Source organism: Felis catus, chromosome B3 (assembly GCF_018350175.1).
Source record: "Felis catus isolate Fca126 chromosome B3, F.catus_Fca126_mat1.0, whole genome shotgun sequence".
In the NCBI taxonomy this organism is placed as follows: Eukaryota; Metazoa; Chordata; class Mammalia; order Carnivora; family Felidae; genus Felis; species Felis catus.
The window spans coordinates 75,727,666-75,744,328 of NC_058373.1; positions in this window are offsets into that span (position 1 = coordinate 75,727,666).

Sequence of the window (16,663 nt, forward strand, 5' to 3'; positions counted from 1 at the left end):
CGCGCGCGCGCGCGCGCACATACACCTCTATCTCTATCCTTTGATCGAGAAAGATTTCTTCTAGACTTAATATAGCAGGTTAATTTCCTATCCAACACTAAGACTGTGGTCCAAAAGGCCTACCTACCTGAACTGTACTTGAGGGAATTGTTGAAAAAAGCTCAATACCATTTGTCACCACTTCCCTCGTTATCTCATGATTCTCAGCCTCTTTTGGCCAGAGATTCATGATCCAAGTATGTCCCCTAGAAGACACAGGCCTTAATAGTCACTGAATTTCTACCACTGGTATTGCTTAGGTCTCTAACCTAGACTATAATCCTTAGTTGCCAACATTTTATCAACATTTTAAATGTTTTTTAATTTTATTTTTGAGAGAGAGAGAGAGACAGAGTGTAAGTGTAGGAAGGGCAGAGAGAGAGGGAGACACAGAATCCAAAGCAGACTCCCAGCTCTGAGCTGTCAGCACAGAGCCTGACTCTGGGCTCAAACTCATGAACTGTGAGATCATGACCTGAGCCAAAGTCAGATGCTTAACCAACTGAGCTACCTGGGGGCCCCTATACCAACATTTTAACTATAGGAACACATTTATTCTTACTCTTGGATGCAAAGAATTCTCACCATCTTCCTGTTCCCACATCTCACTGGAGTCCATAATCCCCAGATATAAAAAAAAAAAAAATTCTTAAGGTCCAAGGTCTTAAAAATATAGCACCAAATTCTGATGGGCTTTATCAGGTCCTTCACCTTTTCCACAGGAAGCTTAGGGAACAAACAAGAAACAAAAATCCCAAGTTCAATTTAACAACAACAGCAACAAAAAAAATGTGACCACCAAGAACTAGCTTCATTGTGGACAATTAGCCTTTCTTGTTAATTTTTTTTTTTTTTTTTTGAGAGAGAGAAAGACCGAGAGAGCAAGCATGGGTGGAATAGTTGGAGACGGGAGAGAGAGAATCCTAAGCAGGCTCCACACCTAGCACAGAACCCAATACAGGGCTTGACCTCATAACCATGAGATCATGACCTGAATTGAAATCAAGAGTTGGGCGCTTAACCAACTGAGCCACCCAGGCACCCCTCTAAATTGAGAAATCAAACATCTGGTAAATCTATAACCTAATTTTATCCTAGAAAGTTATGAGGAAATAAAACTGCTATTCAAATAAGCCTTGGGTGGAATGGGTACACTGAGTTCTGCCATGTGCCTCTTAGAAAGGTTCAGTTATAATCTAGCTTTTGATAAATGCCATCTTGTTGATTTCCATTAAATGGCCTTGGATCCTGGAATAAATCTCTAAAAGAAAGATACTAAATAATTTCTCTTTCACACCTTGTTCTGATTATCCCCAAACTTGAAGCTTAGTGTAACCTGGAATAGTCAGATTTGGAAGAGAAAGGGCAAGTTCCGTGTCAGAGATTTCCAGGAGAATTGGAAACAGTGACTTTAGTGTTACATGTATCAGATTCACTGGAGAAAGTTCCAGGAACTCATTTGGAAAAGTGTCTACTGAGTGAATGATTTGGGGCCCAAAGGAGGGGGCTGCTGGAAGCTGAGGGTGGAGTTGGCAGGCTACGAGGCTCGAAACCCTAGGTATGTTCGGCCTGGCTTTATAGACATGGACATAGAAACGAGGTCAAGGGAGAAGCCCCAGAGTAAGTGCCTGAATGGTCTTCCTGAGCACATGAGGAATTGGAGGTGGGAAACAATAAAAGGGTGGGTTCTGAGCTGGGGACAGGCTCAAGCCTTGAGGAAAGTGGTTTTCGTATTGCTGTTTTGTTTCTAAGAAGTATGGGGGATGGAGATAAACAAGGAAACAGAGAATTGAAGAGCATATCCAAGAGCAAAAGACCTCTCAGAACCAAGAGAATCTAAACTAAACATCTGATTTAGAGAGGGAGAGCATTGCGGTGGGGGGGGGGGGTGGTGGATAGAGAGAAAGGGAGAGAGAGATCTTCCAGCTGCTTCTATAAGAAGCTAGGGCCCCTTTATAAGTGCTTGTGGATTTGCCCCGAAGTCAGAAGGAATTGCTACAGTGCAGAGATAAGACACAGGACTTCAAGGAGAAAGCCCAGTTGGCAGCTTAGCCCTAGGTGACCATTAATGCTGTTAAGGTTCAAAAATGACTAAACACACTACTAGATTCTTTTCATTAAATCTCTCAGAGAAGAAAAACAAATCCTCAGAACATACTCAAAGTGAAATCCTTTTATTCATATAGAGTTTAAGAGACATATGGAATTTAATTTTAAGTGTTTGGAAAAAAATATATATATGCACATACACACACATTATATATACATACACACACACACATATATACATACACACATTATCCCTCTCCCCATCCCCTTCTTCCCCCCTGTATCCCCCCCCTTTATACACACACACACACACACACACACACACACACACACCTATATAAAAAGGCACAGCAATACTAGAACAGTTTTGATGATTAAGAAGAGAGGAGAATTGAAACTAAGAGAAGGTCTTCGGAAATGTAATTCTGGGTGGGAATATGCCAGTTGTCCATGTCTTCTCCACCAAAAACTTTCAATTTTTTAGCTGTTGGTTGAATATTTTATGACCTAGCCTTTTGCTCTAGTGCTTAAACTCAGTCTCCTACCCAGATTCTCCAGACCCTGCTGACTTGGTGAACTAACACTGCTCTGACAGTCACCGGGCAGATATATACATTGTCAGGAGAACTGGTTAAAAAGCAGGGTATGATTCATTAAGTCTGGAGTAGGGCCCAGATAATGCTGGGGATGTTGATCTGAAGACCAAACTTTGAGTAGCAAGGAATTAGGCCACTTATGAGGTACAAGTCATATCCTGCAGCATAAGACAGCATAAAATATACATCAGTCCCCTGCCCAATCATTAATCTGGTCTAGATCTTATTTTGATTGGGTTTTAAAAAGAAATGTGTCCTCATTAGAGAAATGTGACTATGGGGAAAACCTGAAAAAGATATAGGTGCATTTGTAAGGAGCAGGACAGCCTTATTAGTTTTTCTTAATAGGAAAATTTCAGGACCAATGGAATTTCTGTGAACTTGATGATTAGAAACTCTGACAAGGCTGTTGTAGTCAAGAAATTCTATTCCTTGTCTCACCTGGGGGGGGGGAGCATTTTTCCTGCCTTCTAAGGCATAACGTTACCACATTCCTGAAGTATCTGCGAGTCTCTTTGCATAAGAGAAAGATTTGTGCTTGCTAAGAGCCCTGAGCTGTGCACTTCAGCATCCTTCCTCCAGCCAGGACTGTCAAAATCCTTTGCGAACCTTAGCTGAATCATCCTCATTGCAGCGCAGACAGTAGGCATCTGAGTATCTCACAGCATCGTCTTTGCAATATATTATGAAGGGGACTTCAAATTGAGGCACTGCACGCCATGACTGGGGGTCAAATAAGACTTTTTCAAAAGGGAACACTGAATTCAGTATCTAACACAGGAGTTAGAAAAGTAGCTTTCTGTTCAACTTGGCCAAATATTCTTTACTGGTTGATAGAGCAAGTGAAAATTCCTACACAGTATTTTGCAAATGTGACTCCTAGCCTCAAGCCATCGAAATTTAAAAGGAACAAATGGGGGTGGGGAGGGCTAGGACTTGTATACCCCAGCCTGCTCCCCCAACAGATCTTTGTTTTCCTTACTCTGTGTATTCCTAGAGCTTCGTCCTAACTCCTGAGGTAACCCTGAAAGGCACTTAAGAGTTTACTTTTTGAATAGGATCTCCAATTCCATGCAAATATTTATTTGCTTGAATGTATTATACACTTGAATTTGGCCAATATTCCCTGCAGGAAACAAAGAAAGGCTTCCTCTTATTTAAGTACTAAAAGGGCACCATGTTGAACTATGCCGAGAACAAGCGGCTTGCGTGTTACCTCAACATGTTTTGTCATCTCTGCTAACCTTGTGTGTGTTTTCCGTCAATAGAATATACATTTTAAGAGGTGAGAAAACCGTGTCTGTAATTGCACTTTGAATCCGGAATGAATTCAAATGTATTAATAAATGACATTGACAATCATCAACATTAAGGGCATTCAAAGTAGCTGATCTCTGGTTCATGAATAATGAGTTATCTTGGTTTTAATAATTTACCTTTTAAAAATCTTTTCCCTCTATTTTTTATCTGTGAAGTGGCAAGAACTTTCTACCTCACCTTAGATGATTACTAGCTATATTCCTAGAGGGCAGATATAAGTTAATGAGCAACCAGGGAGGGGACAGAAAGCAAGAACAAAAACAGCATATTTCCTTCAGGACTATTAATGTCCCTTTGTGGAGGATGCCAACAGCTAATGTCTGGCAAGAGCAGTGGAGGAAGAAATTGCTGCAGGTTCAGGTGGGAGAGTGAGTCACCTTGAGGCTGGCACCACTGATGAGGTTTGGAGAATAATCTTTCCATTACGAGTGGGTCCTCCTTGGAGAATGGGGATATTATTAATGTCCAGTACTTGAAGTATGTGATTTACTTCCTTTGTACTGCACAGGAACAAAGCATTAAGGCCCCATACAACACAGATCCTCAGAGGGTTTCTGCAAATGCATCTATTCTCAAAGATATTACGAGAATTTAGAGTTTGGGGCATTTCTTTTGGTGTGTGGGCATACAGCACAGCACGCCGATGGAAGTTATTTGAATGGATAAATAGGGACGGAGGGAGGTCCAGGGAGGCAGATTGATGGGTCATCGCGCAGGAGTTTTAGTAGAAAAATGTCATCACATCCTCACTTGCCTGCACTGTGCCACTTTGCAAAGTTCCTGTTTATGCGAAAATTGTTCAAATTTAGCTATCAAAATAGTCCTTTCTAGCGTACTCCTATGAAGCCACAGAAGGTAGCTGGTCGATTTTATTACTAAAAGCGCAATTTTTACAGGGCTGGATTTGCAATCGTGGGCCCAACTTAAATGTCAAGTCATTGTAATGAGGCATTAGCTGGCTTTGGCTTAAATTTGTATATTTTATTCTTGCTCACTTTTAAATACCTTTTCTTAATCCCTTATTTTTGGCTCATTTGATATGATTATCATTCCAATTTCTTGCCTCCTGAATAATAGATTCTAAATCATTCTCATTTTGGTCTTTGATTCCTTATTAAAAATCCTAAAGCCTAACAGCTAATGATGCTATTGATGCATGTCAAGGCTGCATTTAATCAAGGATTTTTGTTTCATTATTGCACATTATCCCTCTTCCCCCAATGATAATTTTTGTTTTTCCATTGCATTTCCTTTTGTTATTTAAGAAGTCAGGAATAGACATTTCGAGATAGATGGTCCCCAAATAACCATATACCTAATAGGTGTTTTCACTTTTTTTTTTAAATGTTTATTTATTTTTGAGGGGGGTTTGATGAAGGGCCAGAAAGAGAGGGAGACACAGAATCCAAAGCAGGCTCCAGGCTCGGGGCTGTCAGCCCAGAGCCTGACACGAGGTTTGAACCCACAAGCCATGAGATCATGATCTGAGCTGAAGTCGGACGCTCAACCAACTGAGCCACCCAGGCGCCCCAAGTGTTTTCACTTCTAATCGATGTGATTTCACATTTGACACGTTGTGTACTTGCACATAGAGCTTTATTTGGGTACCTCGATTTCAGTCTGTTGCGATTTTGCTTAAAAAAAAAAAAAAAAAAAGACCCCTCATGGGTAGGAGGCAAGTCATTTCAGACAGAGGCTAGCCAATGTTTTTGGAGACAAAATGATTTTGTGAATTTACTGAACATATTTGCGCAGAAAGCTACCATTTAAAAGATGCCAAATTCCCCAATGTCCCATCGCTGCCATTTAGCTTCTGATTAGTCACATGGGTTTAAAATTGGTCTTACTGTACCACCGACCATAGTTTGACAGTAAGGTTTTATGAGCAAAACCTGCAACTTGTTTGGAATTTTGGCATTCTAAGTTTATTTCATAATGAGTCACTCCAGAAGAATGCCCTATGGAACATCAAGGTATCATTCAACATTAGTCTCTGTGAGATTAATGGCCTTTGTGTAGCTGACTAAAAATACCCTGGTCAGCGAGGAGGAAGTATGGAACTATCGGTGCTAAGACGACCAAATTTATTGATTAACTCTGAGTTCCCTTCTTCTGTTCCCAGATTAAAAATGCACCACTGTATGCTAGGGTCACCAGAAAGAGCATGTCATAGTGTGAATAAGGGAAGAAAATTCTACTATTGGGGAAAAGAAAGGGCACACTTTCTACTTTTTGTCAAACAGGCCTCACGGCACCTTAGGAAGCAAATTAAAAACTGACATTACTTTCCACTTGCAAATGGTAGATAGTAGGTAGGTCTCAAGTACGGGAAGGCAAGAGATCATTTTTTGCTGGCAGTACCTTTTCCCCTGGACCTTACAGACTCCTTTGTAGAAGAACAACAATTAAAATGGGGCAAAATAAGTAGCTCCTCTTTGATAGAAATTCCTAGTCCAATGTAACTCTTCTCTAATGACTTCCTAATAAAACCGTAGAAAATTAATGAGATTAGGCACATGCAAAAATAATTTTAAATTGAGGGGCTTTAAGAGCAAGACCTGGTGATAGCCAAGTGGATGACACCATGCATCTAAAAAGCTCTTAAGGTTATTTATTTATTTTGAGAGGTAGACCGAGAAAGCAGGAAAGGCAGAGAAAGAGAGAGAGAGAGAGAGAGAGAGAGAGAGAGAGAGAGAGAGAATCCCAAGCAGGCTCAGTGCTGTCAGTGCAGAGCCTGATGCAGGGATCAAACCCACAGTCATGAGATCATGACCTGAGCCAAAATCAAGAGTCGATGCTTAACCGACTGAGCCACCCAGGTGTCCCGATGATACATCTAAAGAGTATGTACAATATGTAAGTAGGCTGCTTCATACACAACTTAAATGGCTAGAAGTGCCAATATGTATTTGATGTGTGCAGGCAAGAATAGTAGTGATTTATGCCACTAGGGAGGAGTACTATGCAGGGTGGTTATTTGATTTTATTTTTTGCTTAGTAAAATATTAAAATATTTTATCTCCCTGAACTCCAATTTAATCTACTGATTATTAAAGACTTTCCACGGTCTTAAGTTCTGGGATAATACCAGTATTATCCCTGGTGAAGAGTAAAGAAACCAAAAAGCAAAAAGAAAAAAAAAAGTGAAAAACAAAAAGCAACTTCTGATTTAAAATAACTATTATAGGGGAGCCTGGGTGGCTCAGTCAGTTAAGCCTCTGACTTGGGCTTAGGTCATGATCTTGCAGTTTGTGGGTTCGAGCCCCATGTCGGGCTCTTTGCAGACAGCTCAGAGCCTGGAGCCTGCTTCAGATTCTGTGTCTCCCTCTCTCTATGACCCTCCCCTGCTCATACTCTGTCTCTCTCTCTGAAAAGTAAACAAACATAACATTAAAAAAATGTAAATATATATTATAAGCATGTATGGGTGGCTCAGTCCGTTACATGTCCAACTTTGGCTCAGGTCATGATTTCACGGTTTGTGGGTTCAAGCCCTGCATCTGGCTCTGTGCTGACAGCTCAGAGCCTGAAGCCTACTTCAGATTCTGGGTCTCCCTCTCTCTCTCTGTGCCTCCCCCAGCACGTGTGTGTTTTCTCTCTCAAAAAAAAACATATAGATAAACATTTAAAAAAATTTTAGTTTAAACCTCAACCTCTTAGAGTACAGTTTTCCTTTTCTCACTGAACAATGTACTGGGCATTTTGCTACTTGTTGGAGATACAACTTTAAGGAACAACAAACATGGTGGGTGTTTGGAATTTTCCGGGGGGCGGGGGCGGTGAGGGAGATAATGCTTTTTCTATGCTGTCTCTGTCAGCATTCCGTCAGGCAGTTCTTCGATTCTACTTTCAAAATGTACCAGAATCTGATTGCATCTTAACCTCTCCTCTGCTACCATGTCTGACCCACTCGCCTCTCGCATGTTTTGTTACCCTCACACATTGCCTATTCTCAGAGAAGCAAGAGTGGTGCTTGTAGAATGCCAAGTCAGACACCATATTTGTGCTCAATTTCTTGCAATGGCTTCAATCTCACTAAGAGCCAAAACTTGAGTCCTTGCACTGATCCAAAGGGCCCCGGCCCCCAATTTTCTAACATCATCTCCTTATTTTCTCTCCTTGCTCTTTCTACTCCTGCCACATTGGTTTCCCTGCTTGCCCACAGACCACATACACTCCAGTCTCAGAACGTTTGCAACTGTTCTAAGGAGAACAATCTTCACTCAGAAACCTGCTCAAATGTCACTTTCTCAATGAGACCTTCCGTGACCAAACTAACTTAAAATTTCTATCTGTTCTATAAGCACTTCAGATTCTCCTTACTCAGTTGTATTTTTTCTATTTTAGAAAATCACTTTGGGGCTCCTGGGTGGCTCAGTCGGCTGAGGGTCCGACTTCAGCTCAGGTCACGATCTCATGGTTCAGGAGAGTTTGAGTCCCATGTCAGGCTCTGTGCTGAGAGCTCAGAGCCTGGAGCCTCCTTTGAATTCTGTGTCTCCCTCTCTTTCTGCCCCTTTCCTGCTTGTGTGTGCTCTTTCTTTCGCTCTCTCTCAAAAATAAACATTAAAAAATAAGAAAATCACTTTAACATACTGTGGCTTAAAATTATTCGCATTATTTATTTTCCCCTCTTGCTCTCTAGAGGCTAAACCCCTTAAAGGTGGAGATTTTGTTCAAGTATATTGTATAACATGCTTGGCACATAGAAGGTATTCAATAAATATTTTGTGTATATGAGGGAGCCACATAAAACTTGAATTAAAATTGTGATTATAGTTGACAGACATTGCTCCCTATCTAAGTGCTTCCTAAATTTAGAGAAAATTACCTTGTTTTATCCTTAAAACAACCCTAGGAAATGGTATAGATACCATTATCATCTCTATTTTATTATTATTTTTTTTAATATTTATTTTGAGACAGCTTGAGTGAGAGAAAGGCAGAGAAAGAGGGAGAAAGAGAGTCTCAAGTAGGCTCCATGCTGTCACTGCAAAGACTGACATGGGGCTTGAACTCATGAAACAGTGAGATCATGACCTAAGCTGTAATCCATAGTTGGGCACTTGACCAATTGAGCCACCCAGGTGCCCTACCATCTCTATTTTAAATGTGAAGCAAATAAGACAGAGTTTTATTTTGCCCAAGTCATATACTGGTAACTGGTGGAATTTGGTTTCAAAGGCAGGTAGCTGAGCTTCCAACGAGGCCCTAGACTTCATCGTGACTTGTTGCTGCCTTCCGGCGGTCAGGGTGCTAGCAGTGGGAAAACACACATACAGAAGGAAACTGTATCTAGTGATCCAGTTTGGGGACCGAGGGGAGGCTTTCCCATGGCATGACTTTGCATGGAGATAAAGACGTGTAGCACTTAGCTGGCTGGGAAGAAGTAGCCATCTTCCAAAGTCAGCTCCACTTTTGAGAGCTGAGATAATGGGAACTTTTCAAGCTGAGGATTAGTTTGCAATGAATTCCACAAATGCCACAAGGTGAGTCAGTTTCTTATTGCTCATGCTTCCTCCTTCCCACACAGTGGTGGGGCCAGAGAGGACGTGGTTTCAGAGTGGGTTAGTTACCGATTGGCCTGTAGGGAGAATTTCTCACACTGGCCACATAGATGAAATATAACGTCATTCAGCCTTTCACATTATAGGACACCAATTTAAAAAAGTAAAATTGAGGCAAATCAAATGCATTCTGTTAAGGGAACTGGGGAGGGTGCCGTTAATGGTGTTGTTCAGGACCGCTTGTGACTGAGTGGGTTTCACTAGCAGGACTAGGGCAGGAGAAAGAGACTAATTGGTTCCCGGAGGTGGCTTGTGCCTTTGAGAAAGCCTCACTGCAACTGCTCTGAGAATTAACAGCATGAGGCAGCGAATAGACCACTCATTTATACTTCTGTGCTTAACTACAAGTGGAGAAAGTAACTGGAGCATGCACACTCCAAGAATCTCACATGGGCATGGCATCTGGCTTCCCAGTACCCCCTCCGCTTTCTACTTCTCTCCGTTTTCATGGAGTCCTCGTAACCATTTACTTGTTCTAAATGTTCTCCTTCAGGCACCAGAAGGGGGACAGTGGTTTCCAAGAACTGTATTACAGCCCATGCTCCAAAACATCCCACAGGCAGGTTACTTCAAATACATGATTTATTTAATACCAATAGGACTGTGAACCACCGGCAAAGAAGCTTACTCTTTGTCTCATACAGGGTGGTCGACAAGGATGCCAGAAGTGCACTTTATCAACAAGATTCAACCTCAAATGTCGGGACGCCAATTTATGGGCATCAATTTCAGCTGATGTCTTTTTATGACGTTATTGGTGGGAGCACTTAGGTAATTCCTAGCTTTTTAAAGTAAGTTACATCATCTTTAAAATACATTATATGCACTAACTGGTATTAGAGATTTAGATTTTACACACTGGTTGTCATCATCAGGCTGCTGAGATAAGAAGTTAAACCCCATTTGCCGTCCAAACTAATCCTAATAAATCCTCTAGCAAAACAAGCCTAGTTACTACCTCCTAAAATAGGACTTGCACTCTTTCGACTCATGCCGGTTTCTTACCTATCAAGTCCCTTTTCTCATCTCTCTCAAAATCCCATCTCTTAAGACTTTATCTGAACAACTCAATAGGAAATGAGTGTCCTATAGAAAAACTTTGCCTATTTTTTATGCTAATTGTGACACTTATCCCTTTGTTTATTCACTCAAGAAATGAGTGGAGGCAGGGACAGAGGGAGAGAATCCCAAGCAGGCTCTGCACCATCAGTGTGGAGCCTAGTGTGGGGCTTGAACCCATGAACCGTGAGATCATGACCTGAGCCAAAACCAAGAGCTGGATGTTCAACCCACTTAGCCACCCAGGCACCCCTATGCTACTTTTTCAATACTGTGATCGATTGGGGGACATAACAGTGAAGGAAATACAGTCTTGCACTTATGAAATGTATAACCAAATAATCCAATGTGTATAAAGAGAAATTGTAGTAATTGTGCTGGAAAATTACAGGGTGCCCTAAGAATAATGTTAAAGAAAATAATTTAGAGGGGAAGGTCAGAGAAGACTCTGCTGAGGAAGCAACGTTTTAGTGGAGATCTGGTGAGTGAATGCAAGTCATTCAGGCCAGGAGGAGAGGGCAGAATTTCAAACAGAAGGAATTACATTTGGACAGTCTGAGGTAGAAAAAGGTCTCAGTGCCTTCCAGGAACTGAAAAAAAGTCAGTGTGTCTTATATTTATATATGCACCTTTCTTATTGGTAAGGGATGGAAAATAACTTTTATTTCTTTGTGTGCCGTAATGATTAGCATACTGTTTAATACACAGTACATACTCAAAAATGTGCTCGAGGACTTTGGCTTCCAGTAATTTGAAGGAACTTGTTTTGAAGTGCTCCTCCTACATAAATAATTACACAAACTTGACAAAAATGTGAGACAATGACTTTCAGACATTGGACACAAAGAGCAGGCCTATCATCCTTAAGAAAGGGGGAAAACCCCTAAGGTAGGCTTCTTATCCCCAGATGACTGGGACACTTCCCAGAACCTTGCAGTAGGAAGATGGGTCCAGGAGACAGGAATCTCACGGAGCTGAGGCGGCACAGAGTAGAGTTTGAAGCCACTGGGGCAACTGAAACTTGGGGTATGGAAAATTAATTAGCAGTATAGGGAAGTCACCCCAGAAGTCTGCATGAGGGTTTCCTTTGTTTCTTGGCTGAGGGCTAAGATGCTCAATGCTCAGGGCACTGCATCCACAAGACCTAGCATAAAATGGCTTCTGGGAGGCCAAAAGTAGCATGGAGACACTAGAGGTTGCACAGGGCTAAAAATAGTCAGAATCTGGGCCACCTGCAGTGGGGTGACCTCACCGAGTAATGTAGGCACCTACATTATAGCAGAAAGGCTACACCTTACAGGAAAGAAAATACCCAAGACCCAATAAAGACAGATCTGAAATGAACCCATCACACAAAACCAAGCCTAAAAGTGTCACGATAACCTACCAATTAACTGTTTGATCAAATAAACAAAGATCAAGACAATAAACATGAAACTCTACAAAGTAAACATATACAATAAAGTTATTAGATGGAGAAAATGCAGGAAATAATCAAGGAAAAAAAGCATCTAATGGCAATAGATGCTAAAAAGAATAGCAGATTTGGATTTTAAAGCAGCGATTATAAACATTCACAGATATAAAAGGGAAAGATGGATAAATTTCAGGGAAGAAAAAAAAACTGTAACAATAAGCAAATTGAAATTCTACAACAAAAGCAAAAATACTTTTTGATGGGTTAACCAACAGATTAGATATATAAGGTTAATAACATTATCCAAATTAAGGAAGGAAGAGAAAAATATTTAAAATATCAAGAAAGCCTCAATGACCCATGAGGTAATACTGAGTAGTCAACCATACAGAGTATCAGGGGAAAAAAGTATCAAGAAGGCATCAGAATAAAAAAATCCTGGGGACAAAACCTGAAGATTTCCTAAATTTGGTAAAAAAACAAACAAAAAAACCCAAAAACAGAAAGCGATACCATACAGATCTAAGACATCAATAAATCCCAAGTAGAAGTCTAAAAAAAAAAAAATGTCAACACACCATGTTCTGTTAAAGAGAAATATTATATACAACTTTGTACCAATGAATTTGACAAATAACATGAAATGGACAAAATACTAGAAAAAAACCTCTCAAACGGACAAAATAAAAATAGAAAATCTAAATAGGGTTCTACCTATTAAAGAAACCTCACTTATAAGTAAGCATTTCATCTGCAAAGACATCAGATCCAGATAACATCACTGGTGAATTCTATCAGATATTTAATGATGATAACAATTTTGCATAAACTATTTTGGAAAAATAGAGTATGTGGAAATATTTTCTATGCCTTTTCAAGAAGGCATCATACCTATAACACCAGCATAAATAAGAACAGGACATAAAAGTAAGATTATGGACCAGTATTTCTTATTAAACTACTTACAAAAATCGTTAACCAAATATTAGCAAATAGAATCCAGAATTATGTAAAAAGATAATGTAATAATCAAGTGAAATTTATCCCAGGATTTAAGGTTGTGAAAATTTTTAAAAATCATAACAAAGAAAAAAGAATTACCTTAGTTGAAACAAAAGCATTTGATGACACTTAACACATTCATGACAAATTCTCAAACTAAGCATAGGAAAATGCTTCATTTATAAATGACATCCGTTAAAAACCTCCAGTTAACATTATAGTTAAGATTGATACATATAATACTTTTTCCCCAATATAAAAGGCAAGGTGAAGGTGTTCACTCTCACCACTTCTCTCGAACATTGTACTGAATTTTCTACCCAGTGCAATAAGGCAGAATAAAAGAAATGGTGTAAAGATTGGAACAGAAGAAATAAATTTGTCTTTATTCATAGAGGACATGATTTCACGATTGTGTATGTATAAAACCCTGTGAAACCTAAAAAAGGTACTGACTAATGAATGAGAAAGATCCTAGGATAAGAGGTCAGGATACAATAAAATTGATTGAATTCAATATATTAGCACCAAAAATTAGAAAACATTAGTAAGCCACACCATTCAATAGCACCAAAAAAAGGGGGGGGGGAGGGATAAATTTAATGAGATACATATTTAAGTCCTCTACACAGAGTACAGAAACCACATATCTTTAAGATTTAAAGCCAACCTAGAGTTAAAAAAGAAAATACCATATTCATGAATTAGAAATTCAATGATTAAGGGGTGCCTGGGTGGCTCAGTCTGTTAGGCATCACTTCAGCTCAGGTCGTGATCTCATGATTGGTGAGTTCGAACCCCACATCAGGCTCTGTCCTGACAGCTCAGAGCTTGGATCCTGCTTTGGATTCTGTGTCTCCCTCTCTCTCTCTGCCCCTGCCCTGCTCATCCTCTGCTTCTCTCTCTCTGTCCTCTCTCAAAAATAATCATTAAAAGATCAATAAAAAAATAAATTCAATATTTACGATTCCTATTATCTCCAAATCAATTGCAATTAAAAAAAAATCATAGCATGGACATTGACAAGCTAATTCTAAAACATATAAAAACACACACCCACACACACACAAGATCCAGAATAGACAAAACAATCCTCAAGAAAGGGGAGAAATTTGGACGCATTACACTAATTTTAGGTATCACTATTACGTAACGCTAATTAAGACACTGTAGTATTAGAATAAGAATACAAACAGATAAATGGAAACAAATAGAACACGCATAAATATCCACCTACCTACAAGGTTATAGGATGTCAATGCAATTTAATGGGGAAAGGAAGTCTTTTCAACAAATAGTGTTGCAACAAGCAGATAAAGTAAGGAAAACGGTAAACCTTGATCAGCGCCTCACATCACACACAAAAATTAAAAGCTGAAACTGTAAACTCTTCTAGCATAAGAGATAGAAGAATAATTAATATCATGACCTTGGGCTAAGGAAATATTTTTTAGCCAGAACACAAGGAGCTGTAAATATGAAACTAAAGAGATAAGTTTGGCTTGATTAAATTTTAAAATGTCTGCTTATCAATAGATGTCAAAGAAAAAGGAAAGACAAGACTCAGAGGGGAGGAATGTGTTCACAACACCTACATTTGACAAAGAATTTATATTCAGACTATATGAAACACTCTGGCAATTAATAAAAAGACACATCAAAATTAAAAATGAACAAAGGTCTTTAACAGACATTTCCCAGAGTATACAAATAGGTACATGAAAATGTGCCCAATATCATTAGTCATACAAATTAAAACTCAAAATGTGATTATACTTAACTTTCAACGGAACAGCTCAACAACAAAAGACAGACAACATTAATTGCTGGCAAGTTTGTGGAGCCACTAAATTCTTACGTACTGCTGATGGAGTAAACGTAAATTGGTGCACATTAGAAAAGTCTAGTAACTCCTTTTAAAGTTAATTATATGGCTACCATATGACTTGGCATTCCCACCCACTGACATCGTATAAAACATGAGTATCAATATCAATATTGCTGCTCTCTATCACGAACTTAGTAGCTCAAACCAAAACGAAGTTTTAATATTACTGTTCTAGGATTCAGGAATTCAAAATGAGTCTCACCGGCTAAAATCAGGGTGAGGACAGGTCTCCATTCCTTTCTGGAAGCTTCAGGAGAAAATTCGCTTTTGTACCTTTTCCAGCTTCTAGAGATGGCTTATATCCCTTGGCTTGTGACCCCCCTGAGTCTTTCTCTCTTCACATTGCTTGAACACTGACTCTCCGGCCTTCCTCTTCATATTTAAGGATGCCTGTGATTACATTCGGTTCACCTGGAGAGCCAAGAAGTCTCCCTTTATCGAGGTCCGCCCCTTAGCAACATTAATTCCATCTGCTACCTGGCTTCCCCCTTGCCAGAGACCTAACTCCTTCTCAGGTTCTGGGGATTGGAAGTGGCTATCTTTGAGAGGCTATAGTTCTACACAGATATTTATCCCAAAGACATGAAAACATACGTTCCTGATACGCTTGCATAAATTGTTTAGAACAGCTTTATTCGGAATAGTCCCAACCCAGAAACCACTCGACTGTTTATCATTAAGTGGGACAAGGCTAAACCAATTCTGATAAATTATTAGAATGAAAAACTACTCAAAAATTTTAAAAAGGACAATTTAATTGATACATTAAACAATTCTTAAAACATTACGTTGCGCAAAGGAAGCAAGGCCTAAGAGAATAAATACTACGTGATTTCATCTTTATGGTATTCAGGAACAGCAAAACCAAATTGTGGTGATAGAAGTAAGAATGTGGGTGCCTTTAGGGGGCCAAGATTGACTGTAAGGGGGCAGAAAGGACATTTCTGAGTCGATGGAAACATGTTTATATATGTTTATATATATACATATACACCCATTTATGTAATTCCAGTATCATTAACATGTAGTGTTCTATTAGTTTCAGGTGCACAATATAGTGATTCAACAATTCCACACATCACCCAGTGTTCATCCCAGTTAAGTGTCCTCTTAATCCGCTTCACCTATTTCCTACATTTCCCCACCTCCCTCCCTCTGGCAATCGCCAGATAGATGGCCAAGAGACACCGGAAAGATGCCCCGCGTCACTCATCGTCAGGGAAATGCGAACCAAAACCACAATGACTGACCACCTCACACCTGTCAGAATGGCTGACATCAGCAACACAAAAAACAAGTGTTGGTGAGGATTTAGAGAAAAATAAACCCTCTAGAACTGTTGGTGGGAATGCAAATTGGTGCAGCCACTGTGGGAAGCAGTATGGAGGTTCCTGAAAAAATAAAAAAGAAATAGAATTACCATATATATAATCCAGTAAATCCACTACCGGCTATTTACTCAAAGAAAATAAAGAAACTACTTCAAAAAAGTAGTTTATTGCAGCATTATTTACAATAGCCAACATATTGAAGTAGCCTGTCCATGTCCATCCATAGAAGAATAGATAGGGCAATATTTTATATTTTGGTTGAGGTCGTGATATATGTTAGTACTCATAAGATCTGTGCATTTCACCGTGTGTGAATGTGAGTTGACAAAGCAAATTAACGTATCACAGTAACAACTGACCTAAATGTCTATAGACAAACAAAAACAAAAACAAAAGAA